Source organism: Vulpes vulpes, chromosome 4 (assembly GCF_048418805.1).
Source record: "Vulpes vulpes isolate BD-2025 chromosome 4, VulVul3, whole genome shotgun sequence".
Classification (NCBI taxonomy): Eukaryota; Metazoa; Chordata; class Mammalia; order Carnivora; family Canidae; genus Vulpes; species Vulpes vulpes.
In genome coordinates, this window is record NC_132783.1 from 80,627,243 (window position 1) to 80,653,571 (window position 26,329).

A 26,329-nucleotide genomic window follows, 5' to 3' on the forward strand; every position below is an offset into this window, starting at 1 on the left:
ATGGAGAGAGACAGCAATCTACACAGTTTCAAGAAGATCTGGAATAAGGCCTCTTCCTTTCACCAGACTGTGGAAGGACAGTACTCGGAAAGTACCCACCTGCTGCCTTCCTTCTCCCTCGGTCACCCGTGAGCAGACCACCTTTGCCTCCTGCCTCTCCCATGAACAGGGTGGCTGTGTTCTCTCATTTAGTCGAGAACCTTCTACAAGTAAAGCAGGGCACTGCTGATGATCCTGCCGTGACAGCAGAGTCTATCTACCTGGCCGACCAGGACGTGGGGCCACATAAACCGTCACCCAACATGCGAGTCACCCCCTAGCCCTCCCAGGGCAAGCTCTGACAAGGACTGCACCCTTCCTGTTTCCTTAGAGCTGCAACCAGACACCAGGGCTTCAGGGGTCGGGGCCAGGTGGACCCCTGGGTGCAGAGCACCAGGATACCACCCAGTTCTCACCTCCGCTCACCCCTGATTTGAGGTAAGCACAGAACTGAAAGGACATCCACACCAGAAGGGGAGGCAGGCCAGAGAAGGGCGGTGGGCCCTCAAAGCAAAGCGAGGTCTTCTTGAATAAACCAACAGCTCCGAGGAATTCCTTCCCTAGGCATTTCCAAGATGGAACGACTGGGTCACCAGGCACACACATTCTGACCTTAATTCCGTAACCTCATTCCTCAGCCCCGCGGATTAAAAAAAAAAAAAAATACATTAGAACAAGTGTATGGTTTTTCCCATTCACAGTGTCTGGCCCACAAAGCTGTCAGTCCTGCCCCTTTGGATCCTAAGTGGGCACAGCAGCCTCTTTCCCCAAGTGGGAGGAGCACACCCAGGGTTACAGACAGACGGCATGGGCCAGTCACGGAGCACTTTGGGGTCAGGGGCCGTTGTCCACAACTGAATGTGGCAAAAGTCAAAGCTGATGGACCCGGGTGGTGATCTAGACATGATGTGGGGCTCGGCGGGTACTGCTGGGTGTTTATAGCCAGGTGAACCGGCCACCCAACACTCCTGCCATCCTGAGGGCAGGCGGGGGCATGGGAGAAATAAAAAGCATCCCCAATAGGGCATGACACACAAGTGAATGGGTTCGAGGAACTTTTGATGACTCACAGGATCCTGGAGGCGTGTAGATGGTCAAGTGGGTGTCAGCACCTGCCCGGAAACCGCTCTGAGCCAGTGTCGTGGAGGAAGACTCCTCCTCACAGCCACCTTGGAAGAGTGGACACTGCCAGTCCCTGGGCTCTCTTCACAGTAGGAAAGACCGCGAAACCGCCTGCTCACAGACGTTTTTCTTGCACTCCGCTCATTCCAAAGACCAAGTGTTTTATTGCACGCGCCCGCCAAAATAAACACGCCTGCAAGTCCACGGCCGAGGGATCGCGCCACGGCCGAGGAAGGAGGTGCGCGTGCCGGGCCACCTGCCACCTGCCAGCAGGGCCGTGGGCAAGGCCGGCCTCTGGCCCTCGGCTGTGACCCCAATGGGTTGCGGCTGTCGGGAAGAAGGATGGGGAAACACACGGCAAAGCGCCCTGTAAAGGTTAGACAATGCACTGGTTGGTGTTCACTGGTTTTTTGTTTTTTGTTTTTTAAATCTTGCTTTTTGTAGTCAGACCTCAATCAACTAGAGTCACTTGAAAAAGGATGCATTAAAATTTCCGACAAAATCAGATTCAAAGCAGGCCCTCTTGCATCCACCCAGAGGGCCTGGAGGACAAACCCAGGGTGCTGAATCTGGGTCGGAGACATGGTGGCTGATGATGGGGGGTCTGGGAGGACAGGGCCATGGCTGCAGATGGTCCCCTGGGAAGTTGCTTTTTATAAACTAAATGCCATAAATCCTCCTAGGGTTTCATTTTTCTTTTCCCTTTCAGGGAAAAATCGGTCATTTTTTTTAATCCTTCTTTAAAATTCCCGTTACCCATATTCCTGGTTGAACGAGGATTCTCCTCTTTTTTGGACCCCAACAGAAGATGTTTTATTGGTGCCGGGCCGCTCCCCACCCCAGCGGCCTCCTGCCCTCCCTCTGCTCCCCGCCAGGGCCCTCTTGCACACGGTGGGCAAGACTCCCTGGCCATCAACCTGTTGTCTTAAGTTTAACAATCATACCTCACTAATTCAGGAGAAGTTCTATTGCCGGACTCCTCAGTGCAGTTATAGTTGAGCTTTAGTGCATTTTTTCAAAGTGAGTCAGAATGTAATTTTCAGAATTGCCTAATGAAGGTCAACAGCTTTTTTGACCACTGATTTAGACAGTAGGGGGAAAATTTTTGACCATAGATTTAGACAGTAGGGGGAAAAAAACAATTTTTCAAGAGTAATCCTTAGATGATAAAAGCACTAATTCATTACTATTTTTTCTTGTACTTTCTTTTGGTAAGGACCTATCCATACTGCAGGCAGTGGGTCTTTTCTTTGGAAGAAAACATTTACCTGTATATAGTTTGCTAATGATTGAACTTTTTCTATCATTTCTGTTTTGATGTTAAAGCAAGATGTCTTCTTTTTACTAATTGTATTTTTCCTATGACTTTCAAAAAGTTATTTCCCCTGAGCTCTCCTTTGGGTCAAAAGCGCCTCCTGTGAAGGCAACGTGGTGCTAAGCCCCCTGGAGTGAGCCACCCTCGCCCACGCCCTCACCCCCCTCATCCCAAGTGTCCCCAACAATGTGCACAGCTGTCCCATCCTGACCCCTGCAGGAATCCCTTTCACACACTAGTGTCTTATACCAAAAAGAAGTCATTTTTCAACAAGCAGGACCTTTCCTGGGCTGCAGGTGGGTCCCTGGTTTCCAGGGGGCCCCATTATTACCTCCATACAGGTGCCCAGGGGCTTGTTCCTCCTCACCAGGTAAAGCAATTGGTGGGAGCCTCAGAGGTTTTTACCTGCTTGATGTTTGTGGCACTTTGCCCAACGGTTGCCAAAGCCCCTTACTAATCTCTGACCCTCCCCCTGGGGCTAAGACCCCCAGCCCGTCAGCTCAGATGGTCTCCTGGCAACCTCTGTGGATCTCTCACCTCCTTATCTGCCATCTGCCCTCAGTCTGTTTTCTTTTGTTTTCAGATCTCTCTCCATTCACCTCTCCCCTCAGCTCCCTTGGCTCTTCACCCACCACCCCTCCACCCCCTCCCCGTGTCCCTGCCCTCAGCCCTTTGTGTCTGCATTCCCATCCTGTCCCCCAGAACTCCCCCCCATTCTAGCTCACCTTCACAAAACTAAGTCTCCTGGGAGAAAGATCTGCCATCTTGTCAGGTTGTGTGACAGTTTTGTTTGCCTACCAAACACTCCTGGTGCCTTTCAATCCAGTTGTCTTTGACAGATGTATCTTCCTATGTCCCCCTTAAGTAGGGGAAATATACGCTTTTACTTCATTTCAGGTGTTTATTTTTTTTTTCAGGTGTTTATTCTGATAAAACATTGTTATTAGGACCTACGGGTGAAAAAATGCTTTGTTTTCTCTGTTGTTTGGTCAGGGTCATAAGCAAATCTCTGGGGTTTTCTATTGGTTTTAAGTTCAGTATGTTACAGTGAACTTGTCAGTACAGACCTGTGGCGCTCCACACCTCCAGGGGAAGGCAGCAGGCTACAGAGCAAAGAGTTTCAGCTTCCCCATCCTCAAAAGGGTGAAACTCGATGTAATATTTTGCCATTCTAGAATTTGATTGCTTTCTTGCTGATTTCATCGGGTCAAATGTATTTGTCTTTAAGCCTATCAGGGATTGGTTTGGTTTGGTTTGGTTTTTAGTGACAAAAGTGTCTATTTTTTTCTAAATGTGAAGAGGTTTTTCTGGCTCCAGCCTGAGCTGATAAATGCTTCCTTCTCACCAAGCCTGGATGCAGAGCTGCGGTGAACAAAGGAAGGCTACAATTCCCTGTGTGGTTCCTTCCTTTTCCTGTGGGAACTCACTGGGTTTCCTTCTGTGCATGGACTGTTGGAATCTGGGATGAGGTTTCTAACATGTGATGAGACGTTCAGAGAAACCCAGTGCCAGGTATTTGTGGCAGAAAATAGAAGAGCTAATCTTTTTCTTAAAAACCAACTCTTTGTTCTATAGCTTAACGGAGAAAGCAAGCCAATTCCATGGCCATCTAAGTCCCTCCATGAGAGACTATCAGGATATCCCATGAAGGAGCAGGGGGTCTGCAGGGTTCCCATCACCCTGGCCATTAGAGTTCAATGCGTATGCTCTAGAATGATCAATATAAATCTCTAAGGGGTTTTGTTGCTTTCATGGGTTTGTAATAACTGTGTTTAAGAGGAAATTAGCTCCTGTGTTGTATGTGCTACTGGACGGTATCACCGCAGATTTATGCTGGAGAAAGAGATGGTTCTGGGAATATGACTGGGCATAGACCACGTAAAACCGTAAGTCATACAAGCCTTACCCAGTAGGGGAACAGGCAGAACAGAGCAACATTCCACGATACCAGTTGGCCAAGAAATATGCTATCACCTGACATACAGACTCAGAAGAATGGACTGGTTCTGTGTTGGGGTGCAACCTCTAATCCCCCTGTCCAAACACTGACCTAATCATAAATGGAGGACATCCGCTGCTGAAGGAAATGTGGTTTCTCCATCAAGGTTTTCTCTCCAGAAAAAGCCACTTTGTGCAAGTCTCCCTCACCAAGTCCTGGGGTAGTCATGTCATGCTCTTCACAATGAGTGGGGTTCTGAGAGCGGTGCTCACAGCTCTCTGAGTGTCCACACCAAGCTACTGGCCACAGGAAGAGGCAGGCTTTCTGGGGCGCCTGGAGATCTGGTGCTCCTGGGGCCTCTATTTGTGGCCTCAGAAAGGCATTCCACTAGATGGTGGTGCCCCAAAAGCACAATGGCCTTTGTGGGCCTCTCAAGGCCTTACCCTCAACCTTGGCCTCTTGTTACTGATCAAAGGGACCCCTTCTGGACAGAATCCTGTCCCCTCAGACCACAGCTTTTCTCCAGTAACTGGTCCATTATCCCAGACTCCACTGAGCACTGTAGCTTCTCCCATTAATGATTTTAAGAGGGGCTCCAAATAATTTTAATTACTCCATAAATCTGAGGGCTTCCTTTATAAGAAAAGGTATAGAATCTCATAGCCTATTACCAGCGAGTTTGTAAAAATGCCACTTGGACAGCAATGCTAAGGGCAAAGGCACCTGATTCCTTTATTGCTAGCAGCCCCCTCTTCAGCCCAACTGGACACTGCAAGCCTCCATAGCAATCCCGGGTTGATCTTTTCATTGAAGCAATTGGACTTCATGCATTTGTTACTTTTACCTTTTTTTATTATTTTATTTATTTAAGTAATCTCTACAGCTATGTGTGGGGCTCAAACTCACGACCCTGAGATCAAGAGTCACATGCTCTTCCAACTGAGCCAACCAGGAGCCCCACTTTTCCTTTTCTTTATGTTTTTTTTCTTGTTATTTGGTACATTTGGTGTACAATGTTTAACTGCACAGTGTTTTATTTCTATGATGAGCTTGATAATGGAACAGTTTCTCTTGCTTCTCACAGCCTTCAGGTAATTTCAGAAATGTTTCAATTTTTTAGACCCATTTTATACGTTGTGCTGTCACTAACTTCTTATATGTAAGATCTTGATGTTTTAAGAACTGTCTCTTATGGCGATCATTATTGCTATTATTCTATTATCATTCATAATTTTGAGTATTTTTTCTGATGGAATTTCTTTTTCTAACCACCTTTGATAACTTGGAAGTCTGTTAGTTATTTGTATAAGTAGACAGAGGAAAGGACTTCGCTTAAGCAGTGAGCAAGCTTTTTGATAGGAGGGTATGGATGTTAGAAAATTGGTCCTTTTAGATGCCACCTATATGGTTTTATTCCCATTTTCAGGTGCTATTTCAACAACACTTGTTTCTCTGCTGGAGAAACTTGTTATTCTGTCCTTCCAGTTTCTGACTTTGATTCTCAGCTGGCCATGATTCAATTTCCCAATGCCTGAACATACAGGTCAAAAAGAGCTTCCCTCGCTCCCTCTGGCAGAGTTTTTGCTCCATGTCAGTAACGTCCAGGCCAAACGTGAACTGAGGGAGACCATCCCAGGTGGTTGGGGTCTGCCTAAGGATCTCTGGGTAGATAGATAGCTTTTCACAAGTGCCTTCTTAAGTGTTTCTGAGGTAGACGCAGAGCCCAGAGCTAACCCATACCCACATCTCTGAAACTTCTGGCCCCCTACTTCAACACATCTAGGTAGACTACAATCTGGAATACTGAACAACTCCACCCAAGCCAGTGTGACCAGGGCGCTGTGTGGGGGTCAGAAGACCCAGGCTTGAGTCTCATTTCTGCCGCTGGTGCACTAAATGACAGTCCCTTCTAGTGCTCAGCCCCATAAAATATAGGGATGGACATTTTTTTTGAAATGTGAATATTCTGTAGAAGACATAGCTGAAAAAAAAAATGACTATTCCTTGAAAAATAGCCTGTTCCTCTCAGATGGGGAGAAGTTTAGCAAATGGGTATAGCTGCTGCTTTAAGTGGAAGGCTCTATGCCCTTGGGAACCCCACAAGAAGCCAATGGCCGGAACCACAGTGATAGAATAGGTATCCTAAGGATGAAACCCAAAAGAGTGGTGCAGAGACTCTGTTTAACTGTGCTGGGAAAAGGCTGTTTAGGAGAGGCTACCAAGCTACAAAAAAAAACAAAAAACAAAAACAAAAACAAAAAAAACAGGCAAAATAGTAACTGGCTAAATTAGCAAAATAGTTAGGCAACAGTTAGCTTAATACTTCCTCTTGTTAAGGAAAAAAGTAGCCAGAAAATTCTCTGCTGAAACTATGGTCTTGACTGTCTGTATCATCCTGGATTTTCTATATCATTTTGTACTTGATGTCTAAGGTGTAAATACTTTCTGCTGTAAAAAATGTAAATATAAATTATATATTTTATTTCTGTCTTTTCTAAAATGGAAGTTGATCTAAGTAATAAATTATAAATTATGTATGTCATGGTATTTTATCTTTTTTCTTTTAGAAATTATATACCTTTACTTTAATATCTTTCAGAAGGAAAAGAGAGTTTCATGATGAAAGGGAGCCTTCATTCCTAACTAATGAAAGGAAGATGGTGCTGCACAAAAAGGAAGATTAGGGGTCAGGAGAGTGGGTTTTAGTTCTGACTCTGTTGTTAACAGATGTGAGACTAAGTTACTTAAGACCAGAGCTTCAACTACACATAAAAACAGCTGCCACAGTTGTCTTAAAATTCAAAAGATGCACATGGAATGACTAAGTTTTAATTTTCATTATGTTGATTAGCTGGAGGATGGACATTTTATGTAAGGGAAACTTCTGTTTGATATTTCATTTTGCTTGAATTCTACTTTAGAATAAAACCAAAAAGAAATTGAGTGTGAAGTTAACTTCTCCCACTGAGACTTCTAAGGACCCATGATTAATAACCGTAATTATTGTATTAGCTTCAAGAGTATCGAGGGAAGAAATTGTTTTCAACGGTTTGTTTTTTTTTTTAGAATGAGAGAGCAGGGGTAGGGGTTGGGGGGAGGGGCAGAGGGAGAGAGAGGATCTTAGGCAGGCTCCATGCTCAGTGCAGAGTCCGAGGGGGGGCTCAGACTCACAACCCTGAGATCATGACCTGAGCTGACATCAAGAGTCGGACACTTAATGGCCTGAGCCACCCAGGAGCCTCAATTTTCAATAATTTTTAATGGGATACTTTTAATATGTTCTTGGTTTGACCAAAATTTCTTCATCGGTGTCTAATATCCCATGAAGAAAATTTGTACTGAGACAAAAATGTAATCAAATGACCTGGAGCTGACAATCCATCCAAAGTGGGCAGGAATCACAAGTTATATCTCAGGCAGGCTCCACTGTGGAGCCAAAGAAATCCTGCAGTAACCCCACTGAACTGAGAAATGCCATCTTATCCTTTCTGGATGACCAATATGAAGCTATGGAATTCAAGAGAAAGCCTTGATGAATAGCAAGTTGCTTCCCTCTTCAATAGACCGCAAGGCTTGACCTTGGCTTCCTACCATGTCAGAGTAGAAATGAGCCTTCGAGATCATCAGCATCCCACTTGTCTCTGCAAGAGGGACTGAGAATATTTGCGACCCCTCCAAAGCACTGGACACCATGGTCTTTCCAGCTCTTGAGAAAAATAGCTAGGGATAAGGGAACCATCAAGACCCTTCTCCAGAGCTGTGGACCTTCCCTCTCTGCCTGCTGTTCAAGAAGGGCAAGCGGAGGGATCCCTGGGTGGCGCAGCGGTTTGGCGCCTGCCTTTGGCCCAGGGCGCGATCCTGGAGACCCGGGATCGAATCCCACGTCAGGCTCCTGGTGCACAGAGCCTGCTTCTCCCTCTGCCTGTGTCTCTGCCTCTCTCTCTGTGTGTGTGACTATCATAAATAAATAAATAAATAAATAAATAAATAAATAAATAAAAAGGGCAAGCGGAGGGGAACTTGCTGTGTTCACTTTTCAGTTATCCATGGGCCCTCTGTCTTCAGATTAGGGCATCAGAAATCCAGTCATTGCATTGTACAGTGTGCAGGTCTGAGTGTGGGAGGAGGGGGCTTCTAGAAATACAAGTTTCCACTTCTCTTTTTCTAAAGAAAAATGCAGACCTGCAAGGAGATAACAGGTTCCAGATATGGGTCTGTTGTTAGATGTGACCAGAAGCCCTTCCTGCTCTAAAATGATAGCACTGGGATGAAGCATATAAAAGCATCTCTTCTGTTTTCTGTTTCTTGACATTTCCTTTCCCACTGTCCTCCCCAATCCTCCATCAACTTCTTTCAGCTGCTTTGAAGCAAAATTGGTAAAACAGATAAGTATTTTAGATACATAGTTTTCTGATTTCAGCTGTGTGTTGTTTTAAAATACTGATTTTCAGGGGCACCTGGATGGCTCAGTGGTTGAGTGTCTGCCTTTGGCTCAGGTCGTGATCCTGGGGCCCTGGGATCGAGTTCCACATTGGGCTCCCTGCAGGGAGCCTGCCTCTCTCCCTCTGCCTATGTCTCTGCCTCTCTCTGTGTGTCTCTCATGAATAAATAAATAAAATCTTTAAAATAAATAAAATACTGATGTTTAAAATTTCCAGTAAAGAAGTCTCCAGAGACCTGGTCTGCATAACCAAATATTAGAGAGCCAGGGAAGAGGAGAGTCACTGAACTTCTTCACAAGCCATCAGCCTCCAGAAGGATTTTGTGTTAAAAGACAATATTCAGAAAAGATAAAATCATGATTCTCATATAGATGTAAAAATGAACGCCTGTTAAGGATGTTGACCCATGTGATGAGGAAACAAGACAGTGTTTTAACCAGCCCAGCATAAAAGTCAAAAAAGCATAAATTTATATGGAGTATTGAAATGCTGAGATGAATTGTAAAGAGGTGGTGGCCAATTTTCACTATCAGACACAACAGAATTTATATATGGCTCGAAGACACATGTAAAGATCTAGAATCTGCTAACCTAGGAAGGATATACCGCAGATGGAGCACACCTTTTTGTTGAAACACAAAAACGTTTTCTTTGAAATTTTTTCTTTAAAAAAATATTTGCTTTATTTCCTGCTCACACCTATTTCACAGTCATTAAAACCTATCATCATTTTCAGCTCCTACATGACGCTGGTAAGCGCATAATCAGGAAAACCCTTGAGCACATCCTGATGGAGCCCAGTATTTGAGCATTAACCTTCTGATCCCTGTGAGTTCTGTGCCCTTCCTCTCCTCTGCTCACTGTCTCTCCATCCCACCCTACCCCCACTCTGCTTGGGGCTAAGAACTCTTGACATAAATAACTAACTCTGCAGAGCTTATCAAAAGCAGATGTAGGGAAGGATTTTGACCCTGTATCTCATAACACTCATCGCTGGGTGAGCAATAAATCTCCACGTTTATACGGCTGGAGTCTTTCCTCTGAATTAAAGACCCCCGACCCTTCACATGTGTGGCTGTTAACTGGGAAGGACCTCTTTGCTAGCGCCCTCTTTAATTCAATGTGCTGACAGTGAAGATGCTCTTAGAATAATGAATCACAGTCTCTCCTTTTTGACTTCATAGAGCCCCATCCAATGACACTTTATGCATATTATCCACCTGACCTTTTTAATCGGGCTGACAAATGCACAGCATATTAGTCCTGGAGTTATGAACTATATCCACCCCCCTTCTTCCCAGTATTCATGCTATTAATGTGGCCACTGTATTCTTGCCGCTGCTGAACAGTGGTTTCCTTAGGATTGCTGGGTCATTTCAAGTTTAAATAATAAATCAGAATATTAACTCAAGATGTGGCTGTGGCACTAACAAGCTATGTGGCCATCCCCAGCGCTTCATCTCCCAAGGCCCTACTTCTTCATAAAATGATGTCATTGGACCCTAAATCTCTTCTGATACTATCGCAGCCTATAGTGACAGCTGGAGATACATTGTAACCATTGGTATTTTCAATACAATATGGCTAAAGCTGCTGTTGACAGCTGTACATGTGCTTGAACAAAGTCAGTGTACAGCCTCCTGGAGAGTAGATTTGTATTGTGGAAACTGGTGAGACATTGGTTTGGATACTGCCAACCTACAGAGATCTCTTCTCCAACTCATACTCCATTTCAGAGAGCAGTAAATTCCCAAAAATGAGCTATTAGATGGCATCTGCAGGTATTCTGAGCTTTAATAGGCCTTGAGGAGTTTGGGTAGTTTGGGTATTGAATATTTCCAAAATAGACGGTCCATCTCCCTAGCTTTTCAAGAGTAAGGGTGAGTTATGCTGAGTTCAATACACTCTCATTCAGGTTCTCTACCTCCAGGTGCCTGGGTGGCTCAGTCAGTAAAGTGTCCTACTCTTGATCTCAGGGTCATGAGTTCAAGCCCCATATTGAGCTCTGTCCTGGGCATGGAACCTACTTAAAAAAAAAAAAAATAGCAAAACAGTTTCTCTACCTCCAAATTCTAGTAAGATTGGGTGTAAGAATACAATGTAACAGAGGGAGATTCAACAAAAACACTGGCCTGTACTCTTCTAAAATATCAATGTCAGAAAAGACAAAGAAAGACTGAGGAACTGATCCAGATTAACAAAGAATAAATATTAAAGAGACATGAGAACTAAATGAATCCTGGGTCAGGATACTGGGCCATAAACAATACTATCAAGCTTATGATAAGGCAACTGGAAACACTTGAGTATAGTTTGAGGATTAGCTAGTACTATTGTGCCAATATTAGATTTCCCACATTTATAATGGTATTATAGCTATATATATGTGAATGTTCTTGCCCTTAGAAAATACACACTTAAAAAAAAAAAAAAAAAAAGAAAAAAAAAGAAAATACACACTTAAGTATTTAGAAGTAAAGGGTTTGGATATCTACTACTTGCTCTCAAATAGTTCAGAAAAAAGTAGAAAGACATAAACAAAAATAAGATAACAAAACATATGTGAGAAAATGTGAACAATTGGTAAATCTAGGTGAAGATTAGGCAGGAGTTCTTTATACTATTATAATTTTTCTTTGAAATTATTTTTAAAAATACATTTACATTTAAAAGTAATGTAAAAATAACTTCAAAGTTGAGACAAAATAATTATGAAACTAAATTCTATATCTAATTAAACTAGTGTCCAATTATTAATACAAAATAAAGATATATTCAGATATGCAGGACTCAGAATCTTTCTTAGACTGTGAATTCTCACCAAAATTGTTACTAAAAACTGTACTCCAGTAAAAAGGAAACCATGGGATATAAGAAACTGGTATGTGCATAGAAATCAGGAAAATGTATAGTTAAGCCAAAATAGTTGTTGTTGTTTTATGGATAGCAATCTGGAACAAAGAAAATTCTCAATTTTGAAGGTTTCTCTCTCAACAAAGAAAATGGTAGAGACCTGGGGAAAGAGAAAATAAACTCATCCCCATATTATTCTTTATCCTGAATAAGAGGAAAATAAAAATATTAATTAACCGTGGACATACAAAGGAGATGTGGAATGCTAAAAACTGAAAGTTATCCGATGTCCAGGGACCACCAGTAAGAATGGTAGACTAAGAAGTTCTGAAAATCCTCTCCTCCATAAAAGCAACTAGAACAATGGCAAAAATGTCAGAATCAACTTTTTCAGAACTCTAGAAATTAATGATATGTTTGCAGCAATCCAGAAAGCATTTATTCAAGAAAACTGGCTGACAATTGATTTGCCTTGTTTCCATACATCCCTCCACAGCTCATCAGTGGACAGCCTGAAATTAGTGAAAACCAGAAGCCTAGTAGAAATTTCGGGTGAGGTTGGGAGATTGGCAGACAGAACCAGACTGGAAATCATTCAAGGCCACATTTCAAGAGACTTGTCATTACCGACCTGCCTGGTATTCTCAAGAAGCCCCTATTCACAGATTTATCTTTAATTGACATGGTTCAGAGTTATCCCAATGTAAGCAATCTCTTCTCAAGGGGCTTTTTTTTCAAAAACCATTGGCAGTGGTTGTTTAACATTGTGGCTGCATGACTGTGGATAACAGTCAGGACAAACAACAGTCTAACCAAAAAGTTTGAAAGGAAAAATTGGGAAATGAAATGTCCATGGGGGACTTTTAAAAGCTCCAACATATTTCTAGTAATCTAAAAAGCCAAATGTGTGCATGGGGCTGTATGCTCAGGAAAGAGCTGAGAAGGTATTGGCTGTTACCTCTGGTTGACCTTGAGACCCTGTATAAGCAGTAAGTGAGGTCTAGGGCAGAGTTGCAAAGTACCTGGCCCAGCGTTAAAGGCATACCCCAACACATACACAGGGACTTTTGGCAAAGAATAAAAGACGAATTGGTTCTAGCCATTTGAGCAATCTCTGTCTAATCATTAGCTGATGTCTAAGCTAATTGAGCACAGACTTCAGTAGCTACACAGAGAAAATACAAATCTTGGGGTTAAAAAATACAACCAAAATGAAAAATTCACTAGAGTGATTCAGTAGTAGATCTGAACATACAGAAAATAGAATTAGCCAATGTGAAGATAGTTCCATTGAGATTATCCCATATGAAAAACAGAAAAGAAAAACAAGGAATAAAGTAAGCAAGCCTCAGGGACATGTGTGATACCATCTACCATACCAACATGTGCATAATAGGAGTCTCAGAGGGAGAAGACAGAGTGAAAGGGACAGAAAGAATATTTAAAGAAATATTGACAAATGAGCAGACATAAATAGTACCTTACCAATAATTTTATTAAATGTTAATTAAACCTGCCATTCAAAATACAAAAGTTGCCAGAATGAATGAATGAAAAGAAAGAATGATCTAAATATATGCTATCTATAAGAGACATATTTTTCAATTCAAAGACATAAATACAAAAAAAAACCAAAAACAAAGACATAAATACATTGAAAGTAAAAAAAAATGGAAAAAAATATACTATGCAAACAGTAATCAAGAGTACTGGAGTGACTATACTAATATCAGACAAAATAAATTTTAAGACAAAAATTGCTACTAGAAACAGAAAAGGACATTTTTTTAAAGCTTTTATTTATTTATTCATGAGAGACACAGAGAGGCAGAGACATAAGCAGAGGGAGAAAAGCAGGCTCCCTGAGGGGAGCCTGATGTAGGACTCGATCCGAGGACCCCAGAATCATGCCCTGAGATGAAGACGGACACTCAACCAGTGAACCACCCAGGTGCCCCAGAAAAGGACATTTTATAATGACAAAAGGGTCAATTCATCAAGAAGATATAAAAATTATAAACATGTATGCCCCTAAAACAGATCCCAGAATATATAAAGTAAAACCTGACAGAACTGAAGAGAAAAACAGACTATTAAAAAGTAATAGTTGGATACATCAACACCCTCTTTCAATAATGCTTAAAACAAGGTAACTGGTCAATAAGAAAATAGAAGACTTGAACAATACTATAAACAAATTAGATCTGACAGATGCCTATGGAAAACTCTATCCAAAACCAATAGAATGCACATTCTTCTCCAATGCACATGAAACATTCTTGAGAATAGACCATAAGTGAGACCATAAAATGAAAACAAGAATCAATAAACTTAAAAAAAATTGAAATGATACAAATTATGTTCTCTGACTGCAATGAAATTAAATTAGAGATGAATAACAGAAGGAAATTTGGAAAATTCACAAATATGAGGTAATTAACACACTCGTCAATAAACAATGCATCAAAGAAGAAATTATAAGAAAATTAGAAAATACTTTGAGTGAATGAAAATGAAAACACAACATAACAGCTAAAGCAGTGTTTGAAGAAAAATGTATAGTTGAAAATGCCTATACTTTAAAGAAGGGAAAGAAGGAAGGAAGGAAAAGAGAGAGGGAGGGAAGGAGAGAGAGAGAGAAAAAAAGAAAGAAAGAAAAACAGGGGAGGAGGGACAAGAGGGCGGAAGAGCAGGGTCCCCAAGTCACCTGTCCCCACCAAATTACCTAGAAAACCTTCAAATCATCCTGAAAACCTACGAATTCGGCCTGAGATTTAAAGAGAGACCAGCTGGAACGCTACAGTGAGAAGAGTTCGCGCTTCTATCAAGGTAGGAAGACGGGGAAAAAGAAATAAAGACACAAAAGGCCTCCAAGGGGGAGGGGCCCCGCGAGGAGCCGGGCTGAGGCCGGGGCGAGTGTCCCCAGGACAGGAGAGCCCCGTCCCGGGGGAGCAGGAGCTGCACCAACCTTCCCGGGTGGAAAGAGGCCCGCAGGGAGTTAGAGCAGGACCCAGGAGGGCGGGGATGCCCTCTGGCTCCCGGGGACACTAACAGGCACCTGTGCCCCGGGAGAGTGCGCCGAGCTCCCTAAGGGCTGCAGCGCGCAAGGCGGGACCCGGAGCAGCTCGGAGGGGCTCGGGCGGCGGCTCCGCGGAGGGGGCTGCGGGGCGGGAGCGCAAAACCAACAGCGCAGGCCCGGGAGCACAGGGCGCCGGGACACAGCCCAGGATCCGGCCTCCCCCGGGACAGGCAGAGGCCGGGAGGGCCCAGGACAGCAAGGACACTCCTGCCACGAGCTGAGCAGATCAGCGGCCCCGCCCCGGAGCCTCCAGGCCCCGCAGACGGAGAGCCCCAGAGTTACTGCGGGAGCTGACTCCAGGGTCCCAGAGCTGCCCCCGCCACTGTGGCTTCCTCCCCGGGGCCTCACGGGGTGAACAACCCCCACTGAGCCCTGCAGCAGGCAGGGGCAGAGCAGCTCCCCCAAGTGCTAACACCTGAAAATCAGCACAGCAGGCCCCTCCCCCAGAAGACCAGTTCCAGGGGAAGTCAAGGGACTCAAAGTATACAGAATCAGAAGATACTCCCCCGTGTTTTTTTTTGTTTTTTTTTTTTTTCGTTTTGTTTTGTGTTTTTCTTTCTTTCTTTCTTTTTGATTTCTGATTGCTTCCCCCACCCCACCCCCCGTTTTTTTCTCCTTTCTTTTTTTCTCTTTTTCTTCTCTCTTTTCCCTTTTTTTTCTTCTTTCTCATTTTTCTTTTTCTCTTTTCTTTCCTTCTCTCTCTTTTTCTCCTTTTCCCAATACAACTTGTTTTGGGCCACTCTGCACTGAGCAAAATGACTAGAAGGAAAAACCGCACCTCAAAAAAAAGAATGAGAAACAGTCCTCTCTCCCACAGAGTTAAAAAATCTGGATTACAATTCAATGTCAGAAAGCCAATTCAGAAGCACTATTATACAGCTACTAGTGGCTCTAGAAAGAACCATAAAGGACTCAAGAGACTTCATGACTGCAGAATTTAGATCCAATCAGGCAGAAATTAAAAATCAATTAAATGAGATGCAATCCAAACTAGAAGTCCTAACGACGAGGGTTAATGAGGTGGAAGAACGAGTGAGTAACATAGAAGACAAGTTTATGGCAAAGTGGGAAACTGAGGAAAAAAGAGACAGAAAATTGAAAGACCATGAGGATAGATTAAGGGAAATAAATGACAGCCTGAGGAAGAAAAACCTACGTTTAATTGGGGTTCCCAAGGGCGCCGAAACGGACAGAGGGCCAGAATATGTATTTGAACAAATCCTAGCTGAAAACTTTCCGAATCTGGGAAGGGAAACAGGCATTCAGATCCAGGAAATAGAGAGATCCCCCCCTAAAATCAATAAAAACCGCTCAACACCTCCACAATTAATAGTGAAGCTTGCAAATTCCAAAGATAAGGAGAAGATCCTTAAAGCAGCAAGAGAAAAAAAGTCCCTGACTTTTATGGGGAGGAATATTAGGGTAACAGCAGACCTCTCCACAGAGACCTGGCAGGCCAGAAAGGGCTGGCAGGATATATTCAGGGTCCTAAATGAAAAGAACATGCAACCAAGAATACTTTATCCAGCAAGACTCTCATTCAAAATGGAAGGAGAGATAAAGAGCTTCCAAGACAGGCAGGAACTGAAAGAATATGTGACCTCCAAACCAGCTCTGCAAGAAATTTTAAGGGGGACTTTTAAAATTCCCCTTTAAGAAGAAGTTCAGTGGAACAATCCACAAAAACAAGGACTGAATAGATATCATCATGACACTAAACTCATATCTGTCAATAGTAACTCTGAACGTGAACGGGCTTAATGACCCCATCAAAAGGCGCAGGGTTTCAGACTGGATAAAAAAGCAGGGCCCATCTATTTGCTGTCTACAAGAGACTCATTTTAGACAGAAGGACACTTACAGCCTGAAAATAAAAGGTTGGAGAACCATTTACCATTCAAATGGTCATCAAAAGAAAGCAGGGGTAGCCATCCTCATATCAGATAAATTAAAATTTACCCCAAAGACTATAGTGAGAGATGAAGAGGGACACTATCTCATACTCAAAGGATCTATCCAACAAGAGGACTTAACAATCCTCAATATATATGCCCCGAATGTGGGAGCTGCCAAATATTTAAACCAATTAATAACCAAACTGAAGAAATACTTTGATAATAATACACTTATACTTGGTGACTTCAATCTAGCTCTTTCTACCCTCGATAGGTCTTCTAAGCACAACATCTCCAAAGAAACGAGAGCTTTAAATGATACACTGGACCAGATGGATTTCACAGATATCTACAGAACTTTACATCCAAACTCAACTGAACACACATTCTTCTCAAGTGCACATGGAACTTTCTCCAGAATAGACCACATACTGGGTCACAAATCGGGTCTGAACCGATACCAAAAGATCGGGATAGTCCCCTGTATATTCTCAGACCATAATGCCTTGAAATTAGAACTTAATCACAACAAGAAGTTTGGAAGGACCACAAACACGTGGAGGTTAAGGACCATCCTGCTAAAAGATGAAAAGGTCGACCAGGAAATTAAGGAATAATTAAAAAGATTCATGGAAACTAATGAGAATGAAGATACAACCGTTCAAAATCTTTGGGATGCAGCAAAAGCAGTCTGAGGGGGAAATACATCGCAATACAAGCATCCATTCAAAAACTGGAAAGAACTCAAATACAAAAGCTCACCTTACACATAAAGGAACTGGAGAAAAAGCAGCAAATGGACCCCACCCCCAGCAGAAGAAGACAGTTAATTAAAATTCGAGCAGAACTAAATGAAATCGAGACCAAAAGAACTGTGGAACAGATCAACAGAACCAGGAGTTGGTTCTTTGAAAGAATTAAGATAGATAAACCATTAGCCAACCTTATTAAAAAGAAGAGAGAGAAGACTCAAATTAATAAAATCATGAATGAGAAAGGAGAGATCACCAGCAACACCAAGGAAATACAAACGATTTTAAAAACATATTATGAGGGATCCCTGGGTGGCGCAGCGGTTTGGCGCCTGCCTTTGGCCCAGGGCGCGATCCTGGAGACCCGGGATCGAATCCCACGTCGGGCTCCCGGTGCATGGAGCCTGCTTTTCCCTCTGCCTGTGTCTCTGCCTCTCTCTCTCTCTGTGTGACTATCATAAATAAATACAAAAAAAAAACATATTATGAACAGCTGTACGCCAATAAATTAGGCAATCTAGAAGAAATGGACGCATTCCTGGAAAGACACAAACTACCAAAACTGGAACAGGAAGAAATAGAAAACCTGAACAGGCCAATAACCAGAGAGGAAATCAAGCAGTCATCAAAAACCTCCCAAGACACAAGAGTCCAGGGCCAGATGGCTTCCCAGGGGAATTCTATCAAACGTTTAAAGAAGAAATCATACCTATTCTACTAAAGCTGTTTGGAAAGATAGAAAGAGATGGAGTACTGCCAAATTCGTTCTATGAGGCCAGCATCACCTTAATTCCGAAACCAGACAAAGACCCCACCAAAAAGGAGAATTACAGACCAATATCCCTGATGAACATGGATGCAAAAATTCTCAACAAGATACTAGCCAATAGGATCCAACAACACATTAAGAAAATTATTCACCATGACCAAGTAGGATTTATCCCCGGGACACAAGGCTGGTTCAACACTCGTAAAACAATCAATGTGATTCATCATATCAGTAAGAGAAAAACCAAGAACCATATGATCCTCTCATTAGATGCAGAGAAAGCATTTGACAAAATACAGCATCCATTCCTGATCAAAACTCTTCAGAGTGTTGGGATAGAGGGAACATTCCTCGACATCTTAAAAGCCATCTACGAAAAGCCCACAGCAAATATCATTCTCAATGGGGAAGCACTGGGAGCCTTTCCCCTAAGATCAGGAACAAGACAGGGATGTCCACTCTCACCACTGCTATTCAACATAGTACTGGAAGTCCTCGCCTCAGCAATCAGACAACAAAAAGACATTAAAGGCATTCAAATTGGCAAAGAAGAAGTCAAACTCTCCCTCTTCGCCGATGACATGATACTCTACATAGAAAACCCAAAAGACTCCACCCCAAGATTGCTAGAACTCATACAGCAATTTGGTAGCGTGGCAGGATACAAAATCAATGCCCAGAAATCAATGGCATTTCTATACACTAACAATGAGACTGAAGAAAGAGAAATTAAGGAGTCAATCCCATTTACAATTGCACCCAAAAGCATAAGATACCTAGGAATAAACCTAACCAAAGAGTTAAAGGATATATACCCTAAAAACTATAGAATACTTCTGAAAGAAATTGAGGAAGACACAAAGAGATGGAAAAATATTCCATGCTCATGGATTGGCAGAATTAATATTGTGAAAATGTCAATGTTACCCAGGGCAATTTACACGTTTAATGCAATCCCTATTAAAATACCATGGACTTTCTTCAGAGAGTTAGAACGAATTATTTTAAGATTTGTGTGGAATCAGAAAAGACCCCGAATAGCCAGGGGAATTTTAAAAAAGAAAACCATAGCTGGGGGCATCACAATGCCAGATTTCAGGTTGTACTACAAAGCTGTGGTCATCAAGACAGTGTGGTACTGGCACAAAAACAGACACATAGATCAATGGAACAGAATAGAGAACCCAGAAGTGGACCCTGAACTGTATGGTCAACTAATATTCGATAAAGAAGGAAAGACTATCCATTGGAAGAAAGACAGTCTCTTCAATAAATGGTGCTGGGAAAATTGGACATCCACATGCAGAAGAATGAAACTGGACCACTCTCTTTCACCATACACAAAGATAAACTCAAAATGGATGTGAGATCTAAAGGTGAGATAAGATTCCATCAAAATCCTAGAGGAGAACACAGGCAACACCCTTTTTGAACTTGGCCACAGTAACTTCTTGCAAGATACATCCACAAAGGCAAAAGAAACAAAAGCAAAAATGAACTATTGGGACTTCATCAAGATAAGAAGCTTTTGCACAGCAAAGGATACAGTCAACAAAACTAAAAGACAACCTACAGAATGGGAGAAGATATTTGCAAATGACATATCAGATAAAGCGCTAGTTTCCAAAATCTATAAAGAACTTATTAAACTCAACACCAAAGAAACAAACAATCCAATCATGAAATGGGCAAAAGACATGAACAGAAATCTCACAGAGGAAGACATGGACATGGCCAACATGCACATGAGAAAATGCTCTGCATCACTTGCCATCAGGGAAATACAAATCAAAACCACAATGAGATACCACCTCCCACCAGTGAGAATGGGGAAAATTAACAAGACAGGAGACAACAAATGTTGGAGAGGATGCGGAGAAAAGGGAACCCTCTTACACTGTTGGTGGGAATGTGAACTGGTGCAGCCACTCTGGAAAACTGTGTGGAGGTTCCTCAAAGAGTTAAAAATAGACCTGCCCTACGACCCAGCAATTGCACTGTTGGGGATTTACCCCAAAGATTCAGATGCAATGAAACGCCGGGACACCTGCACCCCGATGTTTATAGCAGCAATGTCCACAATAGCCAAACTGTGGAAGGAGCCTCGGTGTCCATCGAAAGATGAATGGATAAAGAAGACGTGGTTTATGTATACAATGGAATATTCCTCAGCCATTAGAAACGACAAATACCCACCATTTGCTTCGACGTGGATGGAACTGGAGGGTATTATGCTGAGTAAAGTAAGTCAATCGGAGAAGGACAAACATTATATGTTCTCACTCATTTGGGGAATATAAATAATAGTGAAAGGGAATATAAGGGAAGGGAGAAGAAATGTGTGGGAAATATCAGGAAGGGAGACAGAACATAAAGACTCCTAACTCTGGGAAACGAACTAGGGGTGGTGGAAGGGGAGGAGGGCGGGGGGTGGGGGGGAATAGGTGACGGGCACTGAGGGGGACACTTGACAGGATGAGCACTGGGTGTTTTTCTGTATGTTAGTAAATTGAACACCAATAAAAATTAATTTATTAAAAAAAAAAAGAAAGAAAAACAGAAAAGGAAAAAATCTCAAAATATTAACCTAAATTTTGCATTAAGAAAATAGAACAAGAAGACAAACGAAACCCCAAGAAAGCAGAAGAAAGGAAATAGTAAAGACTCAATACAAAATCAATGCAACAGAGAAGACAAAATTGATAAAAATCATTGAAAACAAAATTCTGTTCCTTTAAAAAAATTTAAATTGATTTGACTAGACTGAAAAAGAAAGACAACTAAAATTAGTAAAATCAGAATGAAAAGGGGATATTATTAACAACCTTATAGAAATAAGAGATTACCAAAAATAAAAGGGGTCACAACATAAAAGGAATATTTATGAGCTATTGTATGCCAACAAATTAGATTCCCTAAATTGAATGGACAAATCTAGAAGGATAAACTATCAAAACTGACAAAATAAGAAATAAAAAATCTGAATATACTTACAAGAGAGTAAATTAGTAATTTTAAAACTACCCACAAGCAACAGTCCAGAACCAGACAGCTTCACTGGTGTATTCTATCAGATTTTTATTTTATTTTTCTCCAACTCTGTTTTTTAAATTAAGCTCTCTGCCCAATCAATGTAGGGCTGAAACTCACAATCCTGAGATCAAGAGTCACACGCTCAACTGACTGAGCTATCCAGGCATCCCTCTATCAGATTTTTAAACTAAAACTGACACCAATCCTTAAGAAACTCTTCCTTCTGAGACATAGAAGAAGAAGGAACATTCCCAAGCTCATTTTATGACACCAGTATTACCCTGATACCTAAATCCAACAGAAATATCACTGGAAAAGAAAACCAATACCCCTTATAAATCCTGATGTAAAAATCCTCAACAAGATACTAGCAAAATGAATCCAGCAACATGTGAAAAGGACTATATAACATGACCAGGGAGGATTTATCCCAGAAATACAAGGTTGGTTTAACATATGAAAATCAATCAATGTAATACACAATGTTAATATAGTAAAAGACCAAAAAAGAAAAAAAATGAGCATCTCAATAGACACAGAAAAAGCAATTTACAAAGCCCAACACCTTTCCATGATAAAAACACTCAAAACCTGATAAGAAGGGAACTTCCTCAACCTAATAAAGAGCTTCTATGAAAAACTCACAGTTAAATCATACTTAATGATGAAAGACTGAAAGCTTTCTCCCTAAGATCAAGAACAAGACAAAGATTACTGCTCTCACCACCTCTATTCAACATTATTGTGGGAGTTCTTGCCAGAACAGCTAGACAGGAAAAGAAATAAAGGGAAGAAGTGTAAGAGGAAATGACTTATATTCAGAAAATATTTATTAGAGTTAAAAACTGACTTAAAAATAAGTTCAGGGACATCTGGGTGGCTCAGCGTTTCAGCGCCTGCCTTCAGCCCCAGAGCGCGATCCTGGATCCATGGAGTCCCGCATTGGGCTCCCTGCATGGAGCCTGCTTCTCTCTCTGCCTATGTCTCTGTCTCTCTCTCTGTCTCTCTCTCTCTCTGTGTATCTCATGAATAAATAAATAAAATCTTAAAAAAAAAACCGAGTTCATTGAGTTTGTTCAAGACAGATATAAAATATCAATTGTATTTCTATACACTAGCAATGAATACATCCCAAAAAAATAAAATTAAGAAAACAACTACATTTGCAATACCCTTAAAAACAACAAAATACTTAGGAATAAATATAACAAAAGAAATGGAAGATTTCTGCTTCTCCCTCTGCTTGTCTCTGCCTCTGTCTCTCCTATGTCTATCATAAATAAATAAAAATTAAAAAAAAAAAAAAAGAAATGCAAGGTTTGTGCATCGAAAACTGCAAAACAGGATGCCTGAGTGGCTCAGTCAGTTAAACATCTGCCTTCGGCTCGAGTCATGATCCTGAGTCCTGGACTCCAGCCCCACATTGGGCTCCCTGCTCAGTGGGATGTCTGCTTCTCCCCCTTCCTCTGCCCTTCTCCCTTGCTTGTGCTCTCTCTCTCTCTCTCAAATAAATAAGTAAAATCTTAAAAAAAAAAAAAGAAAAGAAAAGAAAACTGTAAAATATCATTGAAAAAAATTAAAGACCTACATAAATGGAAAAGTATCCCATGTTCATAGATTAGAAGCCTTAATATTGTCAAAATAGCAATACTCCCCCCAAATTGATCAGTGTATTCAGTGTAATCTTTGTCAAAATTTCAGTTGCTTTCTTTTACAGAAATTCGGAAATGGATACTAAAATTCATATGGAAATCCAAGGGATACAGAATAACAAAAAAAAATTGGCTGAACAAAGTTGAACTCATCCTTCTAATTTCAGAATTTACCACAAAACAAAAATAATAAAGACTATATGGTACTGGCATAAAGATTGACATATCAGTGTAAGAGTCAGAAGTAAAACCTCACATAAACTGATTTTCAGCAAAGATATCAAGGCAATTCCATGGGGAAAATAATCTTTTTTAACAAATAATGTTGCAATAATGGATATATACACATGAAAAAATGAATTTGAACATCTACTTCACACCATCTACAAAATTTAATTGAAAAATGGATCATAAAAAAAGAAAAATGGATCATAGAATATAAATCTCTTAGAAGAAAATATAGGATTAAATCATCATGACTTTGGGTTAAGTAAAACTTTTTAGATTCCTATCTAAAAGCACACTAAAAGCACAAGCAACATAATTTTAAAAATAGGTATATTGGACTCTAACAAAATTGAAAACTTTTGTGCTTCAAACATCCCCATCAAGAAGTTAAAGGGCAACCAACAGAATGGAAGGAAATATTTGCAAATTATACATCTGATAAAGGACTTGTATCTTCACAATAAAAATACAAATAACCCAGTTTTAAAATGGTTATAAAAAAATAAATTACAAAAAAAAATAAAAACGGTTATAGAATTTTAATAGACATTACTCCAAAGATGATATACAAATGGCCAATCAGCACAAAAAGATGATCAACAAGTTATGTCAAATCAACGGTGAGATAGCAGTTCACATCCACCAGGGTAGCTATAATGAAAAAGACAAAAAAAGAAAAAAGAAAAAAAGAAAAAGACAGATAATTATAAGTGTTGACAAGGATGTGGAAACACTGAATCCCTAATAAACTGCTGATGGGAATGTAAAATGGTATCATCACTTAGTAATACAGTTTTGCTGAAAAATTTAAGCATAGAGTTTCCATAGACCCAGCAATTCCACTCCCAGGATCATAACCAAGAACACTGAAAATATGGGGATCCCTGGGTGGCGCAGCGGTTTAGCGCCTGCCTTTGGGCCGGGGGCATGATCCTGGAGACCCGGGATTGAGTCCCATGTCGGGCTCCCTGCATGGAGCCTGCTTCTCCTGCTGCCTGTGTCTCTGCCTCTCTCTGTGGGTCTCTCATGAATAAATAAATAAAATCTTTTTAAAACACTGAAAATATCACACAAACACTTGTATGTTAATATTCATAGTAGCGTTATTCATAACAGTAAAAAAGGATAACCAACCCAAATGTCCATCAACTGATGAATAATGGATAAATAAAATATAGTATATCCATACACTAGAACACTATCCAGCCAAAAAACAAAACAAAAAAAGAAATAAATTACTGGTCCGTGTTAGAGTATCAATGAATATGGAAAACATTACGCTAAATCAAAGAAGCCTAATCTATCATAATACAAAGAAATACAAATTAAGACAATATAAAGCATTCCCAAGTTATGAAAAAATTGTTTTATAATGTGAAATTTGATAAGAATAAAGGAAACAGACACCTCTACTATTAGAAAGGTATAAATTCAAGTCAGTTTGGCAAAACTCTCAAAATTTTAATGTGTCTGCTTTGTGAAGCTGAAATTCAACTTAAAGGAATCCACCACATAGAAATTCTCACACATTGTTCCAAAATAAGGTGCAAGAATATCCACTGTAACTTTGTTACAGAAGAAAATGGAACAAACCTATATGTCCATCAATAAAAGCAACATTTTAAAATGCTGATATAATCCCTTCTATAGAATATGAAACAGCTGTTAAAGAGAATATAGAAGAATAATGTGAAACTAATTCTAAGATACCTTGTAAACTGAAAAAGCAAGATACAAGGTAATAGCTGTATATAGACTTGTGTATATGCAGCTACAACAGAATAAAACCGGAATCAGCTCTCTCTTTTTCTCTTCTGGTCCGAGGTGCCCCGGCAGCCGCGGGCTTTGGTGCAGACCTGGCCAAGTCCAAGAACCACACCACGCACAACCAGTCACGAAAATGGCACAGAAATGGCATCAAGAAACCCCCAGTCACAAAGATACGAATCTCTTAAGGGGGTAGACCCCAAGTTCCTGAGGAACATGCGCTTTGCCAAGAAGCACAACAAGAAGGGCCTGAAGAAGATGCAGGCCAACAATGCCAAGGCCATGGCTGCGCGTGCTGAGGCTATCAAGGCTCTTGTCAAGCCCAAGGAGCTTATTAAGCCCAAGATCCCAAAGGGCGGCAGCCGCAAGCTCAATCGACTTGCCTACATCGCTCACCCCAAGCTCGGGAAATGTGCTCGTGCCCGCATTGCCAAAGGTCTCAGGCTCTGCCGGTGAAAGGCCAAGGCCAAGGCTCAAACCAAGGCCCAGGCTGCTGCTGTGACCCCGGCTCCAGCTCCGGCTCCTGCTTCTACTCCTGCTTCTACTTCTGCAGCGCAGGCTCCCAACGATGCCCAGACCCCCACAAAGGCTCCAGTGTAGAGGCTTCTGCCTGCCAGTGTGAGGACGGAAGGACTGGTATGACCCCTGGGCTTCTGTCTGCATGGGCCTGGTGTCCTCCTGTACTATTTGTACAAATAAACCTGTGGCAGGATCTGTTAAAAAATAATAATAATAAAAATAAAACCGGGGATCCCTGGGTGGCGCAGCGGTTTAGCGCCTGCCTTTGGCCCAGGGCGCGATCCTGGAGACCTGGGATCGAATCCCACGTCGGGCTGCCGGTGCATGGAGCCCGCTTCTCCCTCTGCCTGTGTCTCTGCCTCTCTCTCTCTCTCTCTGTGACTATCATAAATAAATAAAAATTGAAAAAAAATAAATAAAAATAAATAAATAAAACCGGAATCAGGCTCACCAAATACTGAATAGACATTTACCTCCAAAAAGAGGGGAGATTAGAATGTTAGAATGAAAGGGAACTTCCTCTCCACTTAATAATTATTTTGATCTTTTACAGTAAGAATGTACTCATATATTCTGTATTTCTTTTTTAAGGCAAAAGACAAAGAATGAAAAAAAAAACAAATTTGGGGGCAGAGAAGGTACTAATACAAAACAAAAATGGGAGGAAATACTACTCTGGTAGTATCAATGATGGAATTAAGGCTGGTTTTTTGTTTTCTTTTTTCCCTTTGTAAGTTTTTTAAGTTTTTCTACATTACAAGATCGATTTGCTTTTGTAATGTAAAACTTTTTAAGATTTATTTGTTTATTTTTGAGAGAGAGCTTGCACAGCTGCCCACGCTCTTGCAATCATGTCAGCCAGAGCCAGGGACAGAGGGAGATGGAGAGGGAGAGAGAATCAAGCAGACTCCCCGCTAAGTGGGAA

At 41.4% G+C, this 26,329-nt stretch overlaps 1 pseudogene; it reads left to right on the forward strand.

The window, feature by feature from the left end:
• On the forward strand, positions 1–25,564 carry LOC112927712 (large ribosomal subunit protein eL29-like; annotated as a pseudogene).
• Positions 25,565–26,329: the final 765 nt, after the last annotated feature.